Consider the following 5,794-nt stretch of genomic DNA (forward strand, 5'->3'; position numbering starts at 1 on the left):
TTGCTCCTTTAAATCATTGAACATGGCTCACCAACTGCACTCTAGCTAATCATTAGACCATCAAATGAATCAACACATAGGGTCTTCTTGTGAGTTGTTTACAACTCCGTTTGTATACAACTCGTAGGCTGCCCACTGCTTCTATTCAACTCTTTGGGACCTCTTCCCATTATTGCCTTCTTGTATTGCAACAATGAAGATCTTAGGGCATGGAGAGCTACCCATTATGACTGTAGAAAATATTTCTCCAACAATCAACTTAGTGATGATTCATAGGCCTACTTGGTTGCCCTTATTTCTCCGAGAAGCAAACCCCTAGGCTTCTCAAAGTCTGAGCTTCTTATAGCTGTCAAAGTTCTTCTTGTCAAAAAGATCTAGGGTTGTAAGGACACCGTCTGCTCCCTTGCAAACAATCCTTTAGACGCCATTCAAACTCTGTCCAAACTGGAAAACCATCTACTAACAAAAAAATCAATAAGAACTAACAGACATACCTTGTTGTACAACCTCCTGCTGCTCGCCGTGACCTAGACTTTTTTGTAATTTCTGAGCTTTGGTTAGGGCACATGTCAGCCCTAAATTCTGATACAAAACTTGTGTTTTCCGTCACTTCAGACGTCTTCTAACAGTGGTGTCCCTTGTTCTGATTTCGGCCTAGGTTAGGCGTCCTAATAGGCCTCTCTGCCCTCCCCAAAATATATGTTCTCGACCTTCAATCAACCTAGAGAACTAGTGGCCTGAAACACAAAGAAACCCTCAAATATGTGAATGAAATCTGCCCAAAGTTCACCTCTTAGCCTTAGGTTTTGTGCCTAGCAATCTTGGCCCTCAAAACAGTTTCAAAAAGACACAAAAATGCTCCTTATCCACTTCGTTTGAGCTCCGTCTGATCTGCGACTAGTTCAGAGCTATATTCTTTGATATGTCGCTCATTGGATGTGTGAAATGAGGTATCTCTTCTCACATACTTATATTTTTCGCTTAGGGTGACTTCAAGCCCTTAAAGGAGGGTCTCTTTAACTAAGGCCGACTTGATCTTTAAGACAGTTCACCCACTCCTAACGTATAAAAATTTCATTTCTCTACAATGAGAAGGGCTCTCTTAGTGGTTGAAGTGACCGCTTGCTCCTCTAAGTGTGCTCTATCATGTCCAAGTGCAAAGCCATTAAATATCCTCATGGATTCACACCCACAACTTTGGGTGCAAAGCCCACCGCTTGGGTACTCTTCCCCACAAAGCCCATGTGGGTCCAAATCCTCAACAACCTTGTACCCTAGAGTCTAGAGTACACCCCAAGCTACAAATCTCAACACTCCTCCTTAGCGACGGAGGTACTTCCAACACTAGGAAGTTACTCGTCACCATCTACAGAACCTGAAGATTTGAAGCTTCGATAGGGTCACTCCCTCTTAAGCTAGACTCTTTCTGAGTCTACATGGTCTCCACTGGCTCACATTGCTATTGATCTCGTTTCCTACAAGGTCTGTCCGAGCTACGGTCAAACACGGGCCACCATCACTACAACTCAATCCTGCAAGCACTCATACTCCCAGGACAAACACAACACGTGCACATCCCTCCAATATCGGATATGCAACATCACGATCCGATGAAGAAACTAGCCTGCCACCATCCTGTCTATCACACGAAGAAATCTTGTCCATGCCAATCTCATATATGCTAAAGTACTCCTCGAGTTGTCCCGACAATCCATGGCATGTAAGAAGGAAGTCCATGATCAACAACTTGCCATACAACAAATTGTTGTTCACTAGGCTCACTACCATTCCACGAGAACTCCAAGCCAATCTCATTGCCAAGCTAGTCAAGACCACACCTCCATGTCTTCAACTGAATCCTCTGGCCCATGATCTAGACAATCTCAGCTCTCTCTAAGTTGCTTTGTCGTGCGAACTCTGATTCACTTAATCTTGCTCCTTTAGGGAACTAAAGACGACTCACCAAGTGCCCTTTGGTTGATCATTAGTCCATCATTGAATCAACACATAGTGTCTTATTGTGAGTTGTTCACAACTTCGTTTGTGGACAATTCCTAAACTCCTCACTGCTGCTCTTCATCTTTGGGACTTCTTTCCACTATTTCCTTCTTGCGCTGCTCCAACGAAGACAATCTTAGGGCATAGAGGGTTGCCCACTCTGACTGTTAAAAGTCCTTCGCCAACAATCAACTTAGGGATTATTCATAAGCCTACTTGGTTGCCCTTATTTCTCCAAGTACCAAACCCCTAGGCTTCTCAAAGACTGCCCTTCTTATAGTAGTCGAATTCATTTTCAAACTGATCTAGGGTTCCAAGGACACCTTCTTCTACCCTTCAAACCGTCTTTCAGATGCCCTTCAAACTCTGACCAAACAAGGACAACCATCCACTAGCAACAACATTAATACAAGAGGACAAACATACCTTGTTCTGCAACCTCCTGCTGCTCGCCTTCACCTCGGCTTTTGTGCATTTAGTATTTTCTAAGTTGTGGTTAGGGCACATGTCAACCCTAAATTCTTCTCCAAACCTTGTGTTTTCCCTCACTTCTGGCCTCTTCTAACTATGCTATCCCCTGCTTTGATTGCCGCCTATGCTAGGCCTCTTACTAGGCCTCTCGAGCTTCCTTAATATCTATGTCATTGACTTGCAATCAACCCAGAGAACCTGCAACCCGAAATACAGAGAAAAACCTCCTCAAATGTCCACAAAATCTTCCCATAATTCCCCCTTAGCCCTCGGCCTGTTGCCTATCAATATCGGCCAAAAAACAGTCTCAAGAACACACAAAATAGTCCTTCTCTACTTCCCTTGAGCTCCTTCTGATCTGCAACTAGTTCAGAGGTATATTCTTTGATGTGTTGCTCCTTGGATGGGTGGAATGATGTCTCTCCTCTCACATATTTATATCTTTCTCTTAGGCTGACATCTAGCCTTTCACGAAGGGTCTCTTTAACAAAGTCAAAATTGATCTTTAAGACATTTCACCCACTCAAAACATATAAAAATTCATTTCTCCACAATGACAAGGACTCTCTTGGTGGTTGAAGCAACCCCATTCTCCTTTAAGGGTGCTCTATCATGTCCAAGTGCCAAGTCATCAAATCTCTTCATATCTCTTCATGGACTTACAACCACAATTTTGGGTGCAAAACCCACAACTTGGGTACTCTTGTCCACAGAGTCCATGTGTGTCCAAATCCTCCACAACCTTGTACCTTAGGGTTTGGAGTACCTCCCAAACTACAAATCTCAACAAAGGATGGTAATGTTGAGCAAGCAAGCATACATACCCTTCGACAAATCAACCATTGTGCTAATAGACAACACTATTGCATATATACCCTTCAAGAAATCAACCATTGTGCTAATAGACAACACTATTGCCTTGTGGCCCCTAGGATTTTAGGTGTTCAATATGTTTAAATATGCTTAAATCCCTCCACAAAAAGAATTACTTCTCTTATGACAACATTAATTGCATTATTCCGAGTAGAATTACTTCTAATTTAGAAAATTTATATATTTTGCGATATAGCGTGGACTATAAATGGATTGTACTTAAGTTGGATGACAAATTACTGCCTTCAATTCTCTAGTTTCACTTTTATTAGAATGCTAATAGTTTATTGTGTATCCATTTCAGATGGGTGATTCCAGTGAGCACGGATATGTGAAATACAATATGGATTATCCCCCTGTATATAACAAAACTCAAAGACATGTATGTTTCATATTATGATTGATTATAACATTCAACTCTCTAATATAATTTTTATAATGATTCTAATATTTTATTACATATTTTTTGTAGATGGCTTGTTTTTGTGAGCAGAATTAAATGGAATACAAAATAGTGTCAATCGGTATATAACAAGTTCTTTAGGAGGTATGTTTCCTATTATAAATAATTATCAGTTTTGAAATATGCTTAGCATTACTATCTATGTTTGTATTTTAACCTTATTCACCCCACTTTTTTTCTTTTCAGTAGAGGAGAGGACACTGTTTCTTTAGGAGGTATGTTTCCTATTTTAAATAATTATTGGTTTTGAAATATGGTTATCATTACTATCTATGTTTGTATTTTAACCTTATTCACCCCACTTTTCTTCTTTTCAGCAGAGGAGAGGACACTGCAATAGAAATAATGTGCAAGGTGGGAGTTTCCAAGCTTTTGTTTGTTGTTGTCTACATATTTTGTTTTTGTCGAGTTTGAGAGTGACCAGGCCTTGTGTTGTTCTCATTTTCTCATTTCTTGTAGTTTGGTGTTGGTTTTGTTTGTAGGGAGAGAAAATGAAAGAAATGAGATGGAGGTTATCGTTCATAAATGAAGGTGAGTCACCTTAACTCTACGCAATGCACTTCACTCACAATTATCTTTTCCTCATTCGTGACTCTATTTGCTTGCTTTTCAATTTATTTTATGTGTTATATGTGGTCTCAAATCAATTTATATTGATTTTATTTGTGTAGTGAACGACTACAGTTCTATAGTATATGAAGGTCAAGTGGTGAAAAGACCTTAGAGATTCTACAAACACATCGCAAATGATTAGTGAGCCATATTTTTTTCCAACATAATAATATTGTGCTTTAATCCACCCTAATATATGTCGTTTGCATGATGATTTATCCCTTTGTCATGGCTTCAAGGTAGTATGATCTTGTTAATGGGTGTGAGGTTTGATATTTTTTGAAAACTTTGATACAAAATAAGGAGAAAAGTTATACCTGGGTTCACACTTTCAGGGCTTATTGTTCATGGTTGTTGTTGCTATAACATTAGTGAAGAGCGACTAGGTATATGTATGATTAATTTATCTCTCTGTATATTTTTCATTCAATTTTTCTTGTGGTTTATTCATGATTTCATATACAAAATTACTTTGTGCAGTAAGTGACTACAGTGGTAGTGTCTGGGATGGTCGAGTGGAGAAGATACTTTAAGCAATGCTAATGCAGCATAGAGGATGGGTCAGTCGTAATCTTCCAATAAAATAGTATTTTTATTATTTGTTTGCACTACTATTTCTCCTTCGAGCATGGTTGTTGGGTTGTATTACTCAATTAGTTGATTGACATATACATCACATGGTATCTTTAAATTTGCATTTTATTTGCTCCACATGACAGACACCTCCACAATGCATGACCTATAGTAGAGGTGGGTAATGTTGAGCGAGCAAGCATACCGATCCTTCAACCAATCAACCATCTTGCTAACATACAACACGATCGCCTTGCGGACCCTATGGTATGAAAGCATTGTTTGTATTATTCCTAGTAGAAGTACATATGCTTTAGAAAATTTATATTTTTGTGATAATTTATAATTTTTTGTGATATAGCATGGAATATAACTGCACGCGAAGTTGCAAGCAAAGTTCATGCCTCCAAACTCTCGATTTTAACTTTCATTAGAAATTTAATATTTTATTGTGTATTGATTGCAGAATACTTGTCTAGTGAGCATGAACACATGAAATACAAAATGACCAATCTTTTTGTATAACAAACTCAAAGAGAGGTGTGTTTCTTATTATGGTTAATAATTGCATTCAAATCTCTAGCTTAATTTATATAACAATTCTAAGATCTTATTTTGTATCTTCTGTAGATGACTTGTTCTGATCAGGACGAGGAAGTGGAATACAAAAGAGAGTGTTCATTGTTATAAAACAAACTCTAGGGAAGGTTTGTTTCCTATTATGAATAATTATTGGTTTTGAAATATGCTTACCATTACTGACTGTGTGTGTTTTAACCTTATTCAGTGACTTCTTTCTCTTCT

The 5,794-nt window shown here is 38.6% G+C and overlaps 1 long non-coding RNA gene across 2 annotated transcripts; it reads left to right on the top strand.

Annotated features, from left to right (window-relative positions):
• Positions 1–4,146: 4,146 nt before the first annotated feature.
• LOC149200395 (uncharacterized) lies at positions 4,147–5,291 on the top strand. Of its 2 annotated transcripts, XR_016253356.1 has the most exons (5): positions 4,147–4,336; positions 4,477–4,558; positions 4,753–4,803; positions 4,898–4,977; positions 5,137–5,291. It is a non-coding gene; the product is annotated as an uncharacterized LOC149200395 (long non-coding RNA). The 2 variants fall into 2 exon arrangements; XR_016253355.1 differs by having other exon boundaries at positions 4,898–5,291.
• Positions 5,292–5,794: the final 503 nt, after the last annotated feature.

Source organism: Pinus tabuliformis, chromosome 2_1 (assembly GCF_031772625.1).
Source record: "Pinus tabuliformis cultivar Carrire ecotype Pingquan chromosome 2_1, CPIR1, whole genome shotgun sequence".
NCBI lineage: Eukaryota > Viridiplantae > Streptophyta > Pinopsida > Pinales > Pinaceae > Pinus > Pinus tabuliformis.